Here is a 25,333-nt window from a genome sequence, read left to right on the forward strand (position 1 = left end):
AAGGTTCTGTGGATGATACCTCATCCTGATTTTTAGTATGAGTCAAATTGATTTTATTTAATCAAAGTATATCTAAGAAGAATTATGTTTGACCTTCTCGATATAATGAATTCATTTTAAGAATATATTTTTAAAGACTGGGTAAATATAAAATAACATACAGACGTAACTATATCTATTCATTACAAAATCCAATGCTAACTGTTCGAGATGCTAAGGATTTCATAAAACCCAATTATACATGTGTTTATGCTCGTTAGTCATTTTCCACAGGCTAACACTTGAATATTTGAAGATGTCCTCCAACATATTTCATATTTTATTCTTGTTTTTACCCTAAATTGTACAAATCAGAATACCAATGTTTTCTTTCTTTGATTGCATATTAATTGTACCTAAGCTGCATCACATCTAGCATTTGTAGTCTCCACTACATGAGACGCGCTAATAGACAAGAAAGTAGAGACACATACCTTGTTTGGGCCAGAAAGTCGTACATTCTTTAGTGAAACAACAGGTTGCTCCTTTAAACAACCATATCTGTGGTTTTCACAGGCTGCATGTGAAGACTCAGAGTGAAACAAAAGTGGACAAAGTAGATATTTCATCACTATGTCATTTGAAGTTTGAACAGGAAATTCTTACACTTTGGCTATTTTGATGACAGAGTAACTTATCACACACGTTCACAATATAGGAGACTCTGAATTTGTAGTTTGTCATTTCATTTGTCCATTGGCAAGTGCCTCTGAGAAGTTGTTTGCATATTCTAAAAGATTTCTGGGGACAAAAGATGTGATGACTCATGCTTGATTCCATCTTAATCACAAGCACTGAAAATTTTGGCTTTATTAAGAGGATCTTAGATGTTGAATTCCTACTCTTAGATGGTTGCTAAATACTGGCATTACCTACTTTTTATGTTTATTATGCCATTTCAATTATAATGAAAAAAACCAAAATCATAATCTGATTAATAGGTATTAAATATTTGTTCTTGTTTCTGAAGAATTACTACATTTTCAACTGTTAAATTATGAATTCCAAAATCTATCTTCTCAATTTCTCTGCCCTATTTCTTAAAATTGCTGCATTTAATTATGTTATTTATATATAAGTTATCTAGTTTTCCCGTGATAAAAATTACTCTCTCTGTGAAAGACAAAACATAAAGAATGTTTATCTATATCACAATGTAAGAGATAGAAACATTAAATTACTACTAATTATATTACTCATTGATTCACCCTCCAGTTATAATTAGTTTTCTATATTTGTTGTAAATGAAAAAAAAATCAAATCTAACAATGTAGGGGAAATAAGGTAATTTTTTAAAATTTCAGTTAATCAAAAATGGGGATGACAGAAAAAGTGGACTTTGAAAACTTCAATTAAATGACGAATTAATATCAAAAGAAATAAAACATTAAATCTAAATGATCTACTATGTATCAGATGGAGTTCTTTTCATGTTTCCCATCTTGCATCAAGAAAACGGGCAATGTTTATCCATCATTCCTAAGGAAATTAAAATTGGAAATACCATGTGATCCAGCAATCCCACTTCTGGGTATACATACAAAGAAAATGACAGAATTGTCTTGAATAAATATCTGCATTCCCATGTTCACTGCAGCATTATTTACCATGGCTAATGTCTCCAATGGATGACTGAATAAAGAAAATGTTTCACATATATATATGTGTGTGTGTGTGTGTGGCATATATATGATGTAATATATAAAAACGTTATATATACTTTAATTAGATTATTATATAAACACAATAATGAATATTTATATAAAAATCCAATGAGTGTAGGAGTTATGACAATTAAGTTCATAAATTTGTCACGATGATGTTGCAAACCTTTTTTGATATCAGAGATATTATCCATTATGAATTTGTAACACTGGACAAACATTAACCAAGGTTACTATTTGGAAGAGCTGAAAATACTCCGTGAAAAAAGTTAGACAACCTGAGATTTTCCCAATAATTTATGGCTCTTGCCTCTCAACAATGCACCAGCTCACAGGACACTGTCTGTGAGAAAGTTCTTAGCCAATAAACAAAATAACTGTGTTGGGACACCCTCCCCTACTCACCCGATCTGGCCCCCAGTGACTTCTTTCTTTAACCAAACGTAAAGGAAATACTGAAAGGAAGACATTTTGATGATATTCAGGACATCAAGAGTAATACAAGGACATCTCTGATGGCCATTCCAGAAAAAGAGTTCCAAAATTGCTTTGAAGGGTGGACTAGGCACCATCGTACGTGCATAGCTTCCCAAGGGGAGTACTTCGAAGGTCACCATAGTGATATTCAGCAATGAGATATATAGCACTTTTTCTAGGATGAGTTCGCAAATGTAATTGTATATATGTATTTTAAATAATTATAATAATAATTTTAATAATTATTTTTAAAATAATTTTTATTATTCAACTACAGTTGACATACAATGTCATATTAGTTTCACTTGTAAAACATAGTGATTAGACATTTATACAATTTATGAAGTGATCATTCAAATAAATCTAGTACCCATCTGACACCATATATAGTTATTACAATATTATTGACTATATTCTTTATGCTATAATTACATCCCCATGACTATTTTGTAACTACCAATTTGTACTTCTTAATCCCTTCACTTTTTTCACCCATCCCCGCTACACCCCTCCCGTTTGTCAACCATCAATAAGTTCTCTGTATCTATGAGTTTTCTTTTGTTTTGGTTGTTCATTCAGTTTGTTCTTTAGATTCCACATGTGAAATATTATGACACGTGTCTTTTTCTGCCTGACCTATGACATCAGCACAGTACCTTCTAGGATCATCCATGTTATTACAGATGGCAAGATTTCATTCTATATTATGGCTAATATTCCATTAGAGGATATTAGCCATATACGTACTACTCATTTTTTATTCACTCATCCATTGATGGACACCCAGTTAGCCTCCCTATGATGGCTATTGTGAATAATGCTGCAATGAACATATGGATGTGTATGTCTTTTCAAGGCAATGTTTGGGTTTCTTCGGATGAATACTCAGAAGTGGGGATACAGAGTCCTTTTTTGTCTCTTGTTATAGACTTTGTCTTAAAGTTTATTTTGTCTGGTATAAGTATTGCTACCCCAGCCTTTTGATTGTTTGTTTCCATTTACATAAAATAACTTTCTCAATCTCTTTACTTTAGTCTGTGTGAGTCTCTTGTAGGCAACATACGTAAGATTTTTTTTTTTGTTTTCCTTTTCCACTCAGCCACCCTATATCTTCTGATGGAGCATGTAAACTATGTACATTGAAATTAATTGTTTTGTTGCTGGAGATGTAATTATTGCCATTTTATTATTCATATTTTTTGATTCTTCTTGAAGGAGTCACTTTAACATTTATTTTAATACTGGTTTGGTGGTGATGAATTCCTTTAGCTTTTTCACTTCTAGGATGTCTTTAGGTGTCCTTAGACTCTAAATGATAGCTTTGTGGGATTGAATAGTCTTGGTTGGACATCATTGCTTTACTTCACTCTGAGTGTTTTGTGCCAATCCCTTCTTGCCTGCAAAGTTTGTGTTGAGAAATCAGCTGATAGTTTTATGAGAGTTCCTTGTAGGTAACTGATAGCTCTCCTCTTGTTTTTAAGGTTCTCTCTGTCTCTCATCTTTGGTATTTTAACTATTATGCATTTTGGAGTGGGCCTCTTTGGGTTCATCTTGTTTGGGACTTCCTGCACTTCCTTGTCGCCTATTTCCTTCACCAGGTTAGGGAACTATTCCATCATTATTTCTTCAAATAGTTTTTCAATTTCTTGCTCCTTATCTTCTCCTTCTGATAGATTGCTTGTCTCAAGTTTGTTTAGTTCTTTTTTGGAGGTTTGTTCTATTCTTTCATTTGGGACCTGTTTCTTTTTCTCCCTATTTTGACTGCACACTTGCATTTGTATTTATGTATTAGACAGACATGCTGTGCCTCCTGGTCTTGGTAGATTGGCCTTATGCTGTAGGTGTCCTGTGGGACCAGTGGTGTATTCTCCCTGGTCACCTGGGCCTGGTGCCACAGGTGTATGAGTTGTGTTTGCCTCCTGTTATAGTTGAACCTTGGATGCTGTTTGCATGTCAGTGGGAGGGATTGACTCACAGGCTCCAATATTGTGTGGACTGGCTGTGACTATAGTGGAGGAGCATTCTGCAGGGGTGATCCTGTGGAGCAAGATTCATTTTAGTGGGTCTCTGGTGCCTGCCCAGTCTTCTCTTAGGATATGTTACCTATGGTGGATGACAGTTGGTGCTTTGGTGCTATTCAAAGCCAGCCACTGGTTGTGCCGCCTTGGGGCCTCCTGGGAAAGACCCCAATGTACGCCAGTTCAGCCTCCACTTGTGCTCTGCCCAGAGCCACCTGGTATGAGCCAGAAAGCGATCTGTGGATGCTTCAACCCACATTGCAATTGAAAATGCCTGGGAGAGGCTAAGCTGTGAAGCGAGGCTGGCTGCCACTCCTGCTGGGCTTGGGGATGCTTAGCAAAAGGTATGGGATACAGTGAGACTAGACACTGCTAATTTGCTGTTTGTGAACCTTAAGACATTTAGGAACATCGGAAGCATGAGCCAAGACAGTCTGATTGTATGGAAAAGCCACTGGAAGCAGCTGGCGTGGGTGAATCAGGGTCTCAGGGAATCACCAGGGCAAGGCTAAGGGTGTTAGCCAGGTTGGTGGAGACTCAGATATGAAGGCTGTGTGTATCTACATGCTAATGGGGAGAATGCTCAACAAAGTAACAATGGCTCCTACCAGCACTTCTGTCTAGCAGAAATATGCCCCTCCAGTACTTGCCTTAAAGTCAGACAATTCAGTCCTCCCCTTATGTCCCTGGTGTCCTAGAGCTGCTGCCCCAGTGCTGGAACTCTGAATGAATCCATCAATGAGTAACTCTGTTGCATGCGCCTTTTAAGAGAAATGACTGGGACTCTCCATGTCACTCAACCACAGTCTTCACAGGTTTCACAGCCAGTTGTCGGGACTTCTCTTCTGGGATGTGGAACCTAGGACTAGGAAGCCTGGTGTAGGCCTTGGACCCCTCACTGTTTAGGAGGGACTTTCATAGCTGTGATATCCCTCCTTATTTTTAACTGCCACACGTAGTATAGGACAGCCCATTCTATGTCACTGCCCCTCCTACCAGTGTCTACATGGCTTTTCCTGTATATTCTCAGTTATACAATTGTTATTAAGCCAGACTTCAGGCGATTCTCAATGATGGTTGTTCTGTAATTTAATTGTAATTTTGATGTGGTTATGAGAGGATGCAAGCACAGCATGTACCTACTCCACCATCTTGTCTAAAAACTGTTCATTGAATTATTTTTCAGCTATGAGAAAAATAAATTTCTCTCATTTGTGACAAGGATGAACCTGGAAGGAATTATGCTAAGTAAATAAGCTAGAAAGAGAAAGATAAATACTGCATGGTATCATTTATATGTGGAATTAAAGAGAAACACAATTCATAGAAATAGAGTAGAAAAGTGGTTGCCAGGGGCTGGGGATGAGATCCTGTAATTTTATATCATCAGACCCAATCTTTTGATATTTGCCACCTTTTCATAGAAGACATTCTAGTTAACTGGACTTTATTACCATTCATATTTTGCAATACTCTGTTATATTTATCTGTCATTTAAATTTTATGTGCTCTTTCTTATTGATCCAAAAAGCAAGTGAACTGTGACTTCTGATTTTATGCCAGGATATTTTCTCCCCTCTCTTCTGAGAGCCTTCACATCACCCTGCCAACCTTTCATTGACACATGGTGGGAATTCAGTTTTCATAAACACCAAACCAAATAGTTTTCCCAGTTACCGTGAAACCAGTTACAATGACACCCATGACACAATTTGGACATTGACCTGCCATTTTTGCTCATTTTCTGTATTTCACATTTAACGAATAGTGTCACACTCCCATGCCCTCCCCCAAATTGATATCCACCCAGAGCCTATAAATGTCACCTTTATTGGGAATAGAGTCCATGCAAATGTAATCAAGTTAATATGTGGTCATAATGATACATAGTGGGCCCTAAATTAATGCAACGGATATTCTAAAAGAAGAGAGATTTGGACACAAAGACAGAGACACACAGGGAGAGCAATGAGATGACAGAAGCAGAGTTTGGAGTATTATGTCAGTGAGCCAAGGAATGTCAAGACTGGGGGCTACACCAGAAGCTCAGAGAAAGGCATGGAACATAGTCTCCCCTAGAGTGTTCAAAGTAAGGACACCCCTGTTGACGCCTTCATTTCCGTAGGCTAGCCTCCAGAAAATTGGTTGTTTAAACCAAAAAGAAGTTGAAATAGATAATATAATAAGTTAGACGGTAAAAAAAAATATTGTATGAAGCATTTTGAATAGAGTAGGCGGAATTGGGAGTGCCATTTGTGAGATGGAGCTGAAATTCCATTGGGATTCCTTGGGAAGGTAGTATTTGGACAAAGGTATGAATTTGGTGAGAAAAGTAGGGTAGCAGATAAATGGAAAAGACCATTTGAAATTGAGAAAACATCTAATGAAATTTCCTATTGAAGAAGCATTTCTAAATATTTGAGGTTTAGCAAGGAGGATGATATAGCTGCAGCAGAGTGAGTGAATAGACAGTGCTAGCTCATGCATTCTCAAGAGAGGTGATATCCTCAAGTGGACAAAAAGTGATTTTTGACAGTAGTGAAAAAAAATCTCACTTTATGTACAAAGTACAGATATACATAAAGTACACAAGAAAGTACATAAATACATAAAGAAGAGTGTAATACATTTGTGGTTTTGAATTTTCATGGGTAGGTCTAAGAAAACATCTCTGTGAAAGCTCCTTGGTGGCTTGAGGTTGAGGGAGAAAAAAAAAGGTTGAGAAACGTTGTCTTACAGGATAAGATGCAAGAGATAACAGGGCTCAGATAATTGGCTTTGTAAGGCTCCAGCTTCTTCATCATGAAGCATGGAGAGACGCTCCTAGATTTAAAAAGATGAGGAGTTGTAGGAGATCTTTATATATATATATATATATTGCAATTTTTGCAATTTTTTTAACCTTTTAAATGCAATCACTATTGCACCAACCTAATAAATTAGATATTGGCCCAAAACAATGGCATGTATTGTTAGCAAATATCTCCTGTCATTCTGTTTGTTCCCTCTTTGTTTTGTTGATGGATTCGTTTGCTGTGCAGAATCTTTTTCGTTTGATATATAGTACCATCATTCATTTTTTATTTTACTTCCCTTGACTTTGATGTCAATTCATTAAATCCTCTCTGAACCTAAGGTCCATAAGTTTAGTACATATGCTTTCTTCTGCAATTTATTGTTTTATGTCTCATGTTTAGGACTTTGATCCATGCTGTGTTATTTTGGTATACAGAGAGCGATTGCAGTCTAGGTTTATTCTTTTCACGTGGTTTTCCAATTTTCCCAGCACCGTTTATTGAAAAGGCTTTCTTGCCTCCATTGTATGTTTTTGGCTCCTTTGTTGAAAATTATGTGCCCATATGTATGTGGGTTTCTTTTTGGACTCTCAATTCTAATCCATTGCTGTGCATGTCTGTTTTTCTTCCAAATCCATGCTGTTTTGATTATTGCCACTTTGTAGTATAAATTGAAGTCAAGGAGTGTGGTACATCCAGCTTTGTTCTTTTTCAGGATTGCCTAGGCTCTCCAGGCTCTTTTGTAATTCCACACAAATCTGATGATTATCCCTCTCCTGGGTATAAACACAAAACTCTGAAAACATTTATCCATAAATATATATGTACTCCCATGTTCATTGCAGCTTTGTTTACCGTGGCCAAGACATGGAAACAACAAAGTGTCCTTCTATAGATGATTGGATAAAGATGTTTTGGTACATACATGCAATAGAACACTACTACTCTGCCATCAGGAAGTATGACATGCTGTCATTTGCGACAACATGGACAGATCTTGAGATTATTAAGCTAAACAAAATAACACAAACAGAGAAAGTTGAAAACCATATGTCTTCACTCATATGTGGGATATAAAACTGAAAGCAACAAAGGAACAAGACAAACAAAGAAAGAAAAACTCATAGACATAGACAATAGTTTAGTGATTACCAGAGGGCAAGGGGGATGATGGTAGAAGAGGGTAAAGGTGGTCAAACAGATGGTGATGGAAGAACTGACTCGGTGGTGAGCACACCGTGTGATATATAGATGATTTGTTATAGAAATGTACACGTGAAACCTATGTAATTTTACTATTCATTGTCACTCTCAATAAATGTAATTTAAAAGAAAAATAAATGATGGTTCAAGACAAGACAAAATTACAATAAAAATTTTCACTGGGATTTTGATGGGAATTACATTAAATCAGTATCGTGCTTTGAGTAATATGGCAATTTTAACTATGTTGATTCTTCCAACCCATGAACTCAGAATACCTTTTCATTTCTTTGTATCTTCTTCAAATCTTTTAATAATGTCTTATTGTTTCAGTGTATAGGTTCTTCCATCCTTTCTTAAGCTTATTCCTAGGTATTTTATTCTTTTTTTGTTGCAATTGTAAAAGAAATGTTCTTGTTGCTTTTTTTCCCTCCATTTTTCTTCTGAAATTTCAGTGTAAGTATGTAGGAATACATGGGTTTTTGTACATTGGTTTTGTATACTGCAACTTTACTGTATTTGTTTATTGTTTCCTATAGATTTTGGTGGAGTCTTTAGGGTTTTCTATATAAAGAATTATGTCATATACTAACTTTGTAGTTCTTGCATAGTAATCTGGGGGCCGATCCACAATTTATTAATCTCAGCTCCAAATCTATAATTCATAGTCCTCTCTGAGATAATGGAGCTAGATCCTATAACTTTTTCAAACTTGTCAGCTGCCGTGATTTTGTTTTGCCTGAAAAAGGCAATGGAGAGAATGCCACAGAAATGACTCTTGTTCCTGGTTTCATGGTGTTTTCTCTCCTTTGGCCTCTATGGTAGGGTTGCCATTGCATGCAAGCAGGAAATCCTGTGGTATTCACCCTCCAGCAATTTTTGTGGCCAATCCTAATTGTAGTTCCTTCTTTTCCAACCTCTGTCTGTAGACAGTGTTAGGGAGATCTTCCTTCTTGCCAATCACAACCAGAAATCCGTCCTCACCAATAACAGCCAACTGACTGTGGAACTGCTCTATCCAGGGCAAACCAGTGAATGTGTCAGCGACAGGTTTGTCTGCAGCCACACTGCATTCAGTGAAGTCTACAACCCAGCGTCAGTGTGTAAACCTGGCTTCCAAGTCATTTCACCTTTGGGTACTCTTCTTTAACCCTAGGGTATACTTTATAATTTTCTTTTATCTCCTGTTTGTAGGTGATCACCCCTACAAAATTCAATAATTTTTTAAATCAAATTTCCTTTCCATGTTGACTTTTGACTCCACTATGACTTACACACTATGCCAGGCTTTGTTGTTCAATCCTCATTTTCAACATTTGAAGGCAAGGAGAAATCAACTAATTTGAAAATATAAATGGAATTATTCACCATATCGAAGACTTAGAAATAACAGCTCTTGATATTAAAATACATTATCTATTTTAATAAACAGCAAAATCTTATGAAACATATAACATGTACTTGGGTATATGTTTTAAAAAATAATTAAAAATATAGATTTAAAAATAATTCTACAACACCAAGGGTTAAACCTCACATAAACTGTGGATTTTAAGTGAATATGATGAATCAATGTAGATTCATTCTCAGTAGCAAATGACCATTTTGGTGAGTGATGTTGATCATGGAGGAAGCTCTGCATGTGTAGGGAAGGGAGAAACATGGGAAATCTCAGAACTATCATAATTTCGTTGTGATCTAAACTGTCCTCAAAATTGGATCATAAGAAATAATTATAAGAAAATGTATTGTATGAGTTTTAAATAAATTAAAAATGTGTCCTTTACAGATTAGCATTATACCAACTTCAGATATGGCAAAGTGTCTGATGCTTACAAACATATTGTTTTCTATCTAAACAGAAATCTTGAGAAAACCGGTGTGACTGAAACGACACAAATGCACAAATCTTGCTCATCTCTGAATATATTGACAGCCTGAAATACAGAGAGTAATGTATCATTAATCTGGTAATACATGATCTAATAATTTGATGAATAAACAATTTACATAGGCTAATACTTATATACCTATATCTGAATAGTTCTTGTATAATTTTGCATGGAAGTACTTAAATAATTGTCTTCATATAATTGTTCAAATATTGTTTTTTCTTTCTAAGGTTAATTACTTCAAGGCATAAAATATGAGTTCTCATGAAACTTACAGTTTGGAAGAGAAAGATGAGTCTTTTGGCCCCACCAACAAACTTATATTGGTTCTTAAGGAGATGTCAATCCATGAATGAGAACAGAAGCTTTTCAAAAAATTCTAGGAGAAACAAATTTTATGAGACAGAAAATAATACTTTATATCAATATGAATTTCAAATGGAATATAAAGTTCATTGTTTCTATTTTATTCAATTTAATTTTCATTTTACATTATATACCTATACTGTGAACTCATTTGGAAAACGTGTTATTACTGAAGAGGGCAGTTCACACAAATAATTTCAAGGCTGCAACAATTTACTAAAGACTAATAATAGCTTGTGACTTATTATTGGAAAAGTTCCTAGAAATTCAAGTAAGAATGGAGCAAATTTGTAGTCTTCCTGCCTAGGACCACTCCCATGTCGCCCCCCCACCCCACCTCAGCTCAGTGAGTATGAAGAAGTGTAGTTTTTACAATTTGGAGAAGGCTGCAAAAATCAATGGTGTTCTTGCCACAGGGGCACACTTGATTAGCAGTGGGGGAGGGGTGCTAAATTGCCCACTATTTTTTCAGATCAAAGTGCGGAATTTACGACGTTAAAAAGAGCAAAACTCACCCTTTTTCTACTCTGAGCTTTTAGTCTGTTTTGTGTCCAGCGCAGTGCCAGACACAAAAATAATGGAGAGGAAATAAAAGGGAGAATTCACAAGAAGAGAAGACATTAGCTCTCTACGCATTCTTGACTGATGAAACAAAGCTGCACTTGTGTAGAGGAGATAAAAATGATCCCAATAAAAATAAAAGACAAAGTGGACTTGACAAAAGTCCCAAGAACAGGCTTTTTTCTCCAGTCAAAGGACCAGGAAAGCAGCAGGCTAGAAAGACAGAAAACTTTAGATACTAACTGCCTTATTCCAACCAAAAAGCACAGCGAACTACAGGGAAAATACCACTCAGGAATGAAGGGGAAATCAAGACATTCTCAGATAAAGAAAAACTAAGGAAACTTTTCACCATGGGGTCCACTCTAATAGAATCGCTAAAGGGAATTATCTAAGCAGAAATTAAATGATAAAAGAGGGACTCTTGGATCATCAGGAAAGAAAAGATAAAGTATAAAAATCTTATTGGATAGATAGACTAGTCATTTCTTTTGTTTTTTAAATTGTTTGATAGTTGAGGAAAAATTATAAATTGAAGCAAATTGTAACATTGTGCCATGTGATTTTATATGTATATTGATAAAATATTTAAGACAATTATATTATAAATGGACACAGTAAAAGAACAAAAAAGGAGATAAGTTTTCTCCATGTTACTCAAACTGCTGTAGACTGTGCAGACTGTGATTTATATACAGAGATGCTCTCTTATCTGTGGTTTCAGTTACCTGCTGTTTCAGATACCCATCGCCAACCAGTGTCCAAAAGTATTACAAGGAAAATTCAAAAATTTAAAAATTCAAGTTTAAGTTGTGAGTTGTCTAAGTATCGTGATGAAACTCCTCCTGCCCCACTCTCTTCTGACCAGGATATAAAGCATGTCTTTGTCCAGCGTATCTATGCTGTATATGCTCCCCTTCCCTGATTGTTAGTCACAAGTTGCTCTTGGTTATCAGTTCAACTGTCGCAGGATCTTAGTGCTTGTGTTCAAGTCTGCTTTATTTTCCTTAATAATGGTACTAAAGCATGAGACTAGTGATACTGGCAATCTAATATACTAAAGAGAGGCTGTAAAGTAATTCCTGTACGTGAAAAGGTGAAAGTTCTTGATTTACTAAAGCAAGACAAAAACTCTTCTGCAGAAATCACTAAAATCTACAGTAAGAAATCATGCTCTATCTGTGAAACTTGGAGGAAAAAACAAATCTGTGCTACTTTTGCTGTCATACCTCAAACTGGGTGTGTATAAGAAAATGAGATATTTTAAGAGAGAAATAAGAGAGCCCACATTTATGTAACTTTTACTACAGTCTATTTATATCATTGTTCAATTTTATTATTGGTTAATGTTCTTAATCTCTCACTCTGCAAAATTTATAAATTAAACTTTATCATATGTACTTATGTACAAGAAAAACCATTGTACATATAAGGTTCAGTACTATCAGTGACTTCAGGCATCCACTGTGTTCTTGAAACACACTCCTCACAGATAAGAGGAGAACTACTGTGTGTGTGCTTATGTATATACATGTAATATTATATATATTATCATCTATATAAATATGTATATAATACCTACTATCTATATAAAGCAGATTAGCTCATATGTATATATATAGAATTATATGTTCATATATAGTTATTTATGAATAGATAATCTTTGCTATAAATTACGATCTATCAAATAGATAATGATAATAAAGGAAAACAATAAAGTGTAAAGAGTAATGTAGGGGATTATCTTCATGAACCTTGACATTTCAGAAGTGGGTCCAAAATGATCAGTAACACCCAAAATGATATAGTAGACTCTGCTAACATTAATAAATTCTGGTCATTAACAAACTCCAATATGAGAATAAGAATGTAAGTCACAAGGTCAAAGAAACTACTTGTATCTCCCATATTAAAACATGAGCTTATATCCAAAATATAACAAGTACTGAGAGGAAGTAAAATGACAGACAACATATAGGAGAAATGGGCAAGACACATGGCAGGTACTTTTCATTCTCACCGAAGAGAATGTCATGATGAGTAGCCCAGAAGGGTGTTTTCAACCAAATAGTAATCAGGAAAATGCCTATTAGTCTCATCATGAAACTTTTCTATAAAGATAAAAAATTATAACATTAAATTCCTGATAGTACTACGTTTAAATCAAAGGACTATTGGTAAAAATGTGTATTTACTCAATAAACCAAAAAAAATGATGGAATCGTTTAATAAATTTGACATACACATATATTTATGGCCTTGCAATTTTATTCTGAAACACAGAAGACTAGTTATATTATAATCACACTCATATACAACTATAATAATGTAACTTTATCTGTAAACTATTATATTGTATCTATATTATATAAAAACAATATATTCTACATAACATGTATGCATAATATATTAATTGTAAATGTATTGTACAATTTGGGAAAAAGATGTACACAGGGATTTTCATAAAATATTATGTATAAAACCACATTAAAACAAGTGTATTCTGAATGGTGAAGATTAAAAATGTCATGTACGTGTAATACAACAGTAAAAATTAACTACAGATAAATGCAACACTGTGAATGAACTGCAAAAATCTCATATGTGAATGAAAGGAGACATAAAATGCGTACTGAATGATCCCTATTATATGAAGCTCAAATTTAAGCAAAGATCATTTGGAATATTAAAAATCAGAATAGTGGTTAAGTGGGGGAGGGAAAGTTGAGAGAATACACAGCAGTGAGCTATTGTGGACTGGAAACTTTCTTTTCATGATCCGATTTGTAATTACACGGGTCCTTCCAATTTGTAAACAATCTGCACAACCATGATGTTTAGTGTCCTTGATATAATTTAAAATTTCATAGCAAAATTAAACACAAAACATTTTAGACAAAAGGTATGTATACAAGCATGGTTGTCTATGGAAAGTAAGAACTGGAAATTATTAAACGTGCATTAATGACATGAAACATAAATAAAAGATTAAAGAGTTAAACAATAGACTATTAATAGACTTTAAAACAAACTACAAATGTATATAAAAATATGAATGAATACTACAATCATACCGTAGTCCAAAATACTCTTTTAACAAAATGTTGGAAACATTTAAAATCTTACCACTTCTTCTTTATTATCTATATAAAGCAGGTGTGAGTTCTTAGAAGCACAGGCCATCTGACTCTCAGTCCATGTGTGTTTTTCAGTGGTAATGTAATAGCAGTTGTTGGAATATGTAAACCACTCCTTTGGACAACGACCACAATGATATGCTGAAGAAATTGTGAAAAATCAATTTGAATTAAAAAAATAAAAACAAATTTACATATTTGCATAACTACATACATATATGTGCATAACATTTCTATGCACGCTCACTGGCTAATACATGTAAATAAAATATAACACTCACTGAGAAGGGTCAGCCTCTCTCCCCCTAATACAGGTGCCCAAACAATGAAAACACACAAACATAAATTTCTATTCTAACCCATTAATGAAAGTCAATGAATAAAACCACTTTTCGAAACCAAAATTATTTGTCTCAGAGCATAGCAGGGAAAATGTAAGCCAGTCAGTAACAATGGGTATGGTGATTTAAAATGAATACTTCTTTATATTGTTCCATACGAAGGACCATTCTTGTAAAATTATTATTTATGAACATTTATTGCCCAATGTCATAATTTACATATTCAAAAAACGTAATATTATTTTTGCCTATCCTGAGTTACAAACTGTACAAATATCAGAAATTTGAAAATTCTTCTGTACCTTTCTGGATCCCTGTTGTCAAGGGGGAATTATTCTGCTCTGGTTTTTCAGTAGCTAGCAAAAAGGAGTAATTCTTATTAAAAAATTAATATTGATCTGCATAAATAATAATACTTTTGGTTTCTTACTTTGACATTTGGTGTAATATTTAGGATTAGAATAATCTGAAATAAAATTGATTTTACAAGAAAAATTAATGAATTAATGAACAGTTAAGAAAATATATTTCAAAAGCCTAGATGATCAAATTCTACTACAGTATTTGATTTAACCAATCTCAAGAATTAGTTTGTATTTCTAAATAAGGTCTTTTAGCCTTCCAAAGCATGTCTTTGAGTTATGAAATCAGAATTTATATGTATATATGTACATATATTTGTAAAATGCTGCCTGCAATCATTCTGATATTTTATCTTCGACAAATTCGTCACCCTTTCACATTTACTCTAACTGCATGTGTTAAAATTAGAGGCCTAGTCCTTAATATTAAGAAATATTTACAGGCACTGAGAATCATTGAATTGAAAAGTTCCCTTATAATCTTTAAAATTTGACTTACAAGTAGTAACAGCTATCGTTACCACAGTGGACAGCAAGACAACACAGATGACTCCCAGGATCCCTGCAAAGAGCTTCTCTGGAGATGATGAAAAATCTACAGGGAGAGAAAGGGAAACACTGAGGAATGAGATGGAGATAAACACTTAGGCAATTTACACGAAGGGAACCTTTCTGAACAGAAAATCATATACATAAACTAGGACCCCTGACTCATGTCTACCATTGCAATCTTCCACTCAGAATATATCACTGCATTGTCAGGAAATACAATGCTCCATGAGTTGTTGATCAAAGACTACACATTACAACGATGCCTGAGTAAAATCAGTTCAGATTTCACATTAGAATGCTGTATTCCAAATTCAAGCTCTGATCCCAACAAATAAAAAGTGTTTCTCCACATATTTCCTACTGTTCCACACATCTCTGCACCCCAACAGCACATCCTAGAACAGTTATACTGTGATTCTATTAAATATTTTACCTTTGCAGTGGTAGTTCTTGTCATTCTCTTGAAGATTGTGAGAAGCATTTTGAAGATTTAATTCTGCATAGGTTGTTTCCTGCTCAGTTACTGAAACGGAACTCTTAGTGCTCTTAGGTTTTACTTGCTTTCTCCTTGAGTCCTTAGTCAAACTCAGTTCTGCATAGGTTACTCTTTGGTTATTCATCTCTGCAGCTGAGTGGTTTCAGAGACTGTGCTCTAAGATAAGGGTACTTAACAATGAATGGTATTTATATATGCAATGATGTAAAAGTGGGTGGGGTAGAGGGTGAGCTGGGCTCATTTTGCAGTAGAAGAATCTAAAGATCTTGTTTTAAATGTTCTAGACCTTTAAATAAGTGTGTCATGGTTAAATACATTTTTAAGATATTCTGAATTCGATAATATATTTTTGGTCTGAGCAATGAAAAGTGATAAGTTAGTGAGGAATAAAGAAGTTCATAACCAAGAATAGCCTCAATTTAAGTCAGATTACAGAGAAATGTTTTTAACATCATTAGAAGGTCTGTAATAAAAATTAAAATTCTGTTAAAAATGACTCACAGAATTATTTATGATAGTTTTGAAATTCAATAAGGTTAAAGACTGAGTGCTCAAAGATGGCAAATTATTAGTGTTGACACATATAGTAATTTCCTGCACTAAATTAATTTCATTTAGTGCCTTACATTTATTTAGTAAAGGGAATGAGTTATCAAATGATCTTTTATTTTGAATGATTGTGAAGTTATGAGAAATTATTACAAATTTAAAGAAATATTTCACGTGTTGTAAAATGTTACAGACACACTAAACTTATTGAAAACCTAAAAACTATTGACAACAACATTTTTAAAGTACTTATGTAATAGAATACATAGGTAGTGATTTAATGGTAAAGATATAATAGTATATAATGATAAATACATACATAAATCATTTATAAAAGAACTATATGTTGTTTTAAACTCCCAAAAAGTTCCTATAACTTTCAAAGTCAATGAGGGTAGCATTAATTATGTAAGCAAAGTAATGAATTAAACCATGTAATTTAATAATTCAGTCAATGGGCTCTGTGATCCGTGAGATCTAGAATTAAAGCTGATTTGAAATTTATAATATATTGACTTTGAAATACTTACTTAGCGTCTAGCAACCTAGATTATTAATGAAAGTGGGAATAAAAACAGGTAGATATAATGCATGTGAAACACTTAATACTCAATCTGGCTTTTACAAACTCTCAATAATATTTTAGTTATGTCAATTATGATTTTAACATATTTAACATGTCATTAATTCTTACTTATGTCAGTTAGACTCTAACATAATTCTTTCGACAAGCATTTCTTTATCAGTGTGATGTCTTTTCTTGTAATGTTTCGTTAAATTTTTCAAAAAAGCGTATCATTGTTTATAATTAACCTTAAATGAGCATTTTACAGGAGCTACCTCCTCTTAATTTTTACTAAAAGCCAACTGTTTTTATTTAATCTAAGTAAGTGTACGAAGAATTATGTTTAACCTTCCCAATTCAAAGAATTCATTTTAAGAATCTATTCTAAGGTTGGCTTAAACATCAAATATAATATAGAATTATGTCTTTATTAATTAACAAAAATCCAAAAATAACTGTTCTTTGTCATGATTCCTCTGGGATTTTACCCTATATGTTTTTATTTTCAAGCCCAAATATGCATATGTATATACACTTGAGTAATTTTCCACAGGCAAGAAGTTTAAGAAAATTTTTACCCTGAATTACTTAAATAAAGATACCAATGTTCTTTTTTATTAGCTTGTTAATAATACCTTAGTTGCATCACATCTAGAATCTGTAATCTCCCACTACATAGGATGGGCCAGTAGAGAGACAGGAGAGTAGAGACACATACCTTCTTTAGGCCTGAAAGGTGAGCATCCTTTCGTGGGAGACCACGTTACTCTTGTAAACAAACAATATCTGTGGTCTTCACAGGCAGCCTAGGGAAAGCTCAGAGTGAAGCAAGGTGGAAAAAGTAGATTTCTTATTAATGTGACACTTAAAGTTTGAACGTGAAATCCTTACCCTTGGGGTATTATGAAGACAGGTTATCTCTTCACACACCTCCAGAATATAGGATACTTTGGGTTGGTAGAGTGTCACTTAGTTTGCCCATTGACAAGTGTCTCTGCGAAATTATTTTCTTATTTTAAAAGATTTCTGGGGACAAAAGTCTTGACCACCCGTGCAGTTAACTTGCTTCCATCTTAATCACAAACACTAACAACTTAGGCCTTATTTAGGGTATCTTAGATGTTTAAATTCTGCTCTTAGGCAGGGTTGCTAAATTCTGGCATTACATACTTTTCCTTATACTCTCATTATGTCATTTCTATTATAATGGGAAAAATGTGAAATCATAATCCCATCAACAATAGGTACTTCATGATATTTGTCACTAATATTCTGAAGAATTACTGTTTTCAACTTATGGTGACTGTCACAATGATCATCAGTTCCCATAATTATCTTCACAATTTCTCCTCCCTAGTTCTTAAAATTCCTTCATTCCTTTTATTATTCTTACATAAGTTATTTATATTTCATCTGATAAAAATAATACCTCTGTGAAGGATAAAACAGGAAACAATATTGAACTACATCACCATGGCAGATATTGAAGTATTATATAACCACTAATTATATTTTTTGTTGATTCATCTTCCAGTCATAACGGTCTTTCTTTTAATAGAAATATTTGTTGTAAATGACAAAAGTCGAAGTTTTGCTGTGTAGGAGAAAAACAAATTAACTAATTTTTTTTCCCTTACCAAAAAATGGGAAGAGCAGGAAAAGTCGATATTTATTTATTTATTTTTCCATTACAGTTGACATTCAATATTATATTAGTTACAAGTGTACAGCTTAGTGGTTAGACATTTATGTAACTTATGAAGTGCTCCCCCAATAATAGTACACCCTTGACACCATACATAGTTATTACAATATTATTGACTGTACTGCTTGCTGTACTCTACATCCCTGTGACTAGTTTGTAACTGCCAATTTGTAGTTTTTAATCCCTTTATCTTTTTTCCCAACCCCCACCCACAACACCTCCCTTCAGGCAAACATCAGTTCATTCCCTGTATCAATGAGATTTTCTGTTTTTTTTTCTGTTCATTTGTTTGTTTGTTTTTTAGATTCCACATATAAGTGAAATCATATGGTATTTGTCTTTCTCTGACTTACCTGAAAATATAGTAGACTTTCAGAACACAATTAAATGACACATGAGCAATAAAGGAAACTAAACTTTACAGCATATTGGTTTGGTTCACATTTATTCTGAAATGATTACCACAATAGGTTCAGTTAACATCCACCTTCTCATATAGGTAAGTTAAAAAGAAAATACAGATGAAAAGAGTAAAGGGAAACAAAAATTATCCTCACAATGAGAACTGAAGATTTACTCTCTTCACAACTTTAATATACAATAGTTTCCCCTTGTCTCAGCTTTGCTTTCAGTTATAAATGATCAACCGCAGTTCCAAAGTATTAACTGAAAAATGCTAGACATATTAATTTATTAGTTTTAAATTGTGTGTGCTCCTTGTTACAAGATGAAATCTCACACCATCCTTCTTAGTTGGGCCCAGGACTCAATCATCCCTTTTTCCAGCAATATCCACACTGTGCTGCTGCCCACCGTGTTTGTCACATAGTAGCCATTTTGGTCATGAGAGACTGCTGTGGTTCACAGTTCTTATGTTCCAATAATGCTTATTTTATAAAAATTATAATTATGATCATCAGACGGAATGCAGCACTCAAGTCACGTATGTAACACCAAAAGTTTACAACCACTGCAACAATACTTTGATGAGTTTAAAAGACAAAGAAACTTCCACTTACAATGCTCTTCCAAAAGCATTTGGCAAAAAATCTTTTAACTATTGAGGATCCCTAACCATTGCCATTGTCTGCTCCTGCTATTCAACCAGCGACATTGTCTTGTCTTGATGATCCAGCATCATAATAAGCACATGATCCTCTTTCTGACGTATTGACAGACGGTCAATAGCAGCCTACTGCTACTATGTCACAAAACCAACATGGTTCACCTCATATCATGTAGGCATTTTATTATTTCCCTTCATCACAAGAAACAGGAGGGTGAGTACTGTACAATAAGACATTTTGAGAGAGACCATATTCACAGAATTTTAATTACACTATATTGCTATAATTGATCTATTTTATTATTAGTTGTTGCTGTTAATCTCCTACTGTGTTAATTTATAAGTTAAACTTCATCGTAGGTATGCAATTATAGGAAAATAATACACAGTATATATAGCGTTCGGCACCATTCATGTTATCAGGTGTCCATTGCAGGTCTTGTAAAGTATCCCCTGCATAAATGAGGGAGCTACTGCATATAATGCATCAGTGTCAGCAACAGTCATTATGTTGTACACTACATTCTAGTATTCATTTATTTTGTAGCTGGACTTTGTACCTTTTGATGACCTTTTCCAATCCTCCCACCAATCCTCCACCTTTGGTAACCACAAGTCTGATTAGTCTTTTATGAGTTTCTTCTTTGTTGTTGTTGTTTTTAGATTCTGCATATTAGATCGTACAGTATTTGATGACAATAGCTTTATAGCATAGCTTGAAATCAGAAAGTGTGATGCCAACTGCTTTGTTCTTTGTTCCTCAGATTTTTTTTTTTTTTTTTTTTTTTGGCTATTCAAGGTCTTTTGTGGTTTCATATAAGTTTAGGAGCATTTTTTTCTACTTCCATAAAATATGCCATTGTAGTCTTGATAAGGATTGCATTGAATCTATAGATGGCTTTTGGTACTGTTGACAAATTAGCAATATTAATTATTCCAGTATGTGAACATGGGATACCTTTCCATTTATTTTTGTCTTCAATTTCTTTCATCAATATCTTGCAGTTTTCAGTGTAGAGACCTTTCACTCCTTAGTTAAACTTATTTCCAATATGTTTTTGTTCTTCATGCTATTGTAACAGGGCTCTGGCACCTGCACAGTCTTCTCTTCAGGTGTGTTATCTGTGGAGGTGGCCAGGTGGTGCTTTGGGCTGTCCACAGCCAGCCACAGGTCATGCCAGCTTTTGGGCCTTCTGAGAAGGGCCCCAACACAGCCCAACTTCAATCTCCAGCTGTGCCCTTCCCGGAGCCACCTGGCATGAGCCACAAAGCAATCTGCCAATCTCTTCCACCCATGCTGGGCTTGAAGGTGCCTGGGAGAGGCTAAGCTGTGAAGCAAGATGGGCTTCCAGTACTGCCAAGCTTGGGGATGCTTAGCAAAAGGTATGGCGAACATTAGGGCCAGACCCTGATTTTTTGTCATTTGTGAACCTTTGAGAGACTTTTGGAAAATCTGAAGTATGAGCCAACACATGTCAATTGTATGGAAAAACCACTGGAAGCAGCTTGGGTGGACTCACGCGTTCGGTGGAGCAGTGTCTCAGCGAATCATTAGAGCAGGCCAATTTTGTTAGTCCGGTTGATGACGAGTGAGATATGAAGGCTTCCTACATCTGTACGCTAGTGGAGAAAGGCCTAAACTGAGGAACAATGGCTCTTGCCAGCACTTCTGTCTGGAAGAAAGATCCCCTCCAATACTCATCCTGAAGCCAGACAATTCAGTTCCTCGCCATATGTCCCTGGTGCCTTTTGAGCTGCTGCCCCAGCACTAGATCTCAAAATGAGGGGGTCCATCGGTGAGTAAGTCTGTTGCATGGGCTTTTAAGAGAAATGTCTGGGACTTCTACATCTCTCTCAGTCACAATCTCCACTGGTTTGACATTGTGGGGACTTTTTGTCCTGGCACTGGAACCCTGGGTTAGGGAGCCTGGGATGTGGCTGGGTCCCCTCACTGCTCAGGAGGGACCCATAGTTGAGTTTTCCCTCCCAATTTTTAACTGCCACAGGTGTGTATGAGATAAACCGTTCCATGACACTGCCCCTCCTAATTGTTTCTACATGGCTTTTTCTGTATATCTTTAGCTACAGGAATTCTGTTCAGCTGGACTTCAAGCAATTCTCAATGGTGTTTGTTCTGCAATTTTAATGTGGTCGTGAAAGGATGCAAGCACAGTATTTAGCTACTTCATCATCTTGACCAAAAAACTACACTCTTTGGATTATTATTTACCATTTTCACAAGAATGATCCCACAAGGCATTATTCGAAGTGAAATAAGCTACACAGAGAAAGATAAATATAGTATCGCATGGTATCATTTATGTGTGGAACTAAAAATAAATCAAATTCATAGAAACAGAGAGTAGAAAAGTGATCGCCTGGGGATGAGGGAGGGGAAAATAAGGAGAGGTTGGTAAATGGTATGAACTTTCATTTATAAGATGAGTAAGTTCTGAGGATCTAATGTATTACATGGTGACTGTAGTCAATTGCACTGTGTTGCATAATTGAAATTTACTAAGAGTAAAACTTACATATTTTCACACACAAAAAAAGTAAATCACACAGATTTAAAATATCCCAATTGATATGCACCCTCCTGAATAAAAGAATTTATAGCAAAACAATATATAATATGTTTTTATCCCATTCTTTAAGGGTAACTTTATGAAGCCCTGTGAACAGCATAATTACTTATATGTACCTTTGATATCCTAAGAAGTATAATTGCGGTCAGAAAATTATGGGATGAAAGTATGGGGTCTTAAAACATGAACTTCATTAACACAAAGAAATGAAAAGCCATCAGAAAAACTTTGCCTAAGAAAATGCTATGCTTGTTCATCAGAAAGAAAGGTTAGCAAAAGTTTTCCTATTTTCAGAGGAAAGGGCTAAATTACTTCAAGTTATAAGCTTGATTTTCATGTCATGAGTTTTTAATTTTCTTAACTAATTAAATGCAGAAATGGTCTTGGCATGGAGGAGATTACTTCCATTATAGCACTGAAGAGACAAACAATAGTCTGACTGATGTTTTAATCTTTAACCAATTGGCTTAGCTGTGAAAATTAGTCTAAAACGAGTAATATGGGATGTATTCATTAAAACGAAAATTATTGGGCCAGCCCGGTGGCTCAGCGGTTGGAGCTCCATGCTCCTAACTCCAAAGGCTGCCGCTTCGATTCCCACACGGGCCAGTGGGCTCTCAACCACAAGGTTGCCAGTTCAACTCCTTGAGTCCCACAAGGGATAGTGAGCAGCGCTCCCTGCAACTAAAAGATTGAACACGGAACCTTTAGCTGAGCTTCCACTGAGCTCCCGGATGGCTCAGTTGGTTGGAGCAGGTCCTCTCAACCACAAGGTTGCCTGCACCCCCTGCAACTAGCAACGGCAACTGGACCAAGAGCTGAGCTGCGCCCTCCACAACTAAGATTGAAAGGACAACAATTTGACTTGGAAAAAAGTCCTGGAAATACACACTGTTCCCCAATAAAGTCCTGTTCCCCTTCCCCAATAAAATCTTTAAAAAAATAAAATTATCTAGTGTCAGATATGTTTACTGATCACCTATTTCACTATTCTTTTTCTAGTTATTTTTTCTCTGCTGTGCTTTTTCATTCTGGGCCTAAAATATCAGAATCAATAAATATTGTTGGATAGTGGAAATACAGCCTTCTAATCTCTGAAACTTACATAGGCATTTCCATTTGGTCTGGTCTCTCCACTTCTGATGGACTTAGTACAAAAGCCAATTTTAAACAGATTTTATGGTTGACAAGTGCTGAATGTTATGAAGAAACTAGGAAAAGATTAGTAGGACATCTTAAGCAGGTTATAAAACAAACACATTATATACTATATAAATTGTGGGATTATATCTTTAAAAATGAGATATTTTAAAAATAAGATTAGTGTCTAAATTAAATTACAATTTTGACAATTTCTAACCTGAGAAGATTCAAGTTAAGGAAATCAGTCTGGTTAAGGCAATTCATTTTCCATTCTTTTGTATTTACCATTAAACAACTGGAAATCTCTATACAGATGAGATCCTATGATTTTACATAATCTAACCCATATCTTGTGGATTTTTCCACCCTCTCATAGAAGAAATTGTAGTTAACCGGGCTCTATTACCATTCATCTTTTGCAATGCTCTTTTGTATTTGTCGGTCATTTAAATTTTATGTACTCTGTCTCATTGACCCCAAAAAGAATAAAACAGTTTTATTTGTGAAAGGGAAAGCACACAACACTGGTAACCTAAAGAAGTTTAAGTGTCATTCAAAATGTGACCTGTGTATACCTGAGTATGAGCTAATTATTCCCAAATAATAATGATTACTTCTACTAAAACTAGTTTATTCTGTTTCTTTTTTTGTCGGTTTCTTTTTTTCTTTTCTTTTTCTTTTTTTTTTTTTTGATTGTGATAGTTTAAAGTGTTAAGAGTGTTTAAAGCAGGGGTGTACAAACTTTTTTCAATGTATTTCACCAAGGGCTAGATGCGGTAGAATACACAAACAGCTGGGCAACTCACTCGAGGTAAAGTACGTATTGCCTCACCTGGTTTATTTAAGTAAACTAAATACATTTTTGGAATTTGCTGCAGGCCAATTAACAATGGATTGCGGGCCGCAGTTGACCTGCGGGTCGCAGTTTGGACCAGCCTGGTTTAAAGGTATGAAATGTCATGGCAACATGAATACTACGTGAACTGTTCCTTTTGATTTATTGCCAGGGTATTTTCTTCTCCTCTCTTCTGAGATCCTTCACATCACTCTGCCAACCTTTAATGTATACATGGTAGGAATCGAGTTTTCACAAACACCAAAACGAATGTAATTTCCAGTTACAATTATACCCAGATAAAAAGTTGAACACTGACCTGCCATTTTTGTTCATTTTCTGTATTTCCCATTTTCTTGAATAGTGTCACACTCCATGTCCTCACCCAAATAGATATTCAACCAAGCCTAGGAATGTGATCTTATTTGGGAATAGAGTCTTTGCAAATGCAATCAAATTAATATGTGGTCATACCGATGTAGGGTAGGCCCTTAATTAGTACAACTGATATAATATAAGAGGGATATTTAGATGTAGAGACAGACCCACACAGAGAGCAATGCAATGACAGAGTCAGAGCTTGGAGTAATGTGTCTATAAGCCAAGGCCTGGGGACTACACCAAAAGCTCAGAGAAAGGCATGGAACATAGTCTCCCCTAGAGTCTTCAAAGTGAGGACAGCTCTGTTGGCACCTTCATTTCAGACTTCCAGCCTCCAGAATTGTGATAGAATACTTGTTGTTTAAACCAGAAAAAATACGTTTGAAATGTATAGTATGTTAGAAGGTAAAAATAATAAAAAAATGAAATGTTTTATGAAAACATTTTGAAGAGAGTAAGTGGAATTGAGAATGCCAATTGTTGAGGAAATTGAAATACCATTGTAATTCATTAGAAGTGTAGTATTTGGAGAAAGATATGAATTTGGTGAGAAAACTAGGATAGCAGACAAATGGAGAAGGCCATTTGAAATTGAGCA

General features: G+C 34.9%; 1 pseudogene; it reads right to left on the reverse strand.

The window, feature by feature from the left end:
• Positions 1-16,027, reverse strand: part of LOC109454228 (NKG2-A/NKG2-B type II integral membrane protein-like) — a 31,342-nt pseudogene extending 15,315 nt beyond the window's left edge.
• Positions 16,028-25,333: the final 9,306 nt, after the last annotated feature.

Source organism: Rhinolophus sinicus, chromosome 1 (genome assembly GCF_057876585.1).
Source record: "Rhinolophus sinicus isolate RSI-liver-muscle chromosome 1, RSI-T2T, whole genome shotgun sequence".
NCBI lineage: Eukaryota > Metazoa > Chordata > Mammalia > Chiroptera > Rhinolophidae > Rhinolophus > Rhinolophus sinicus.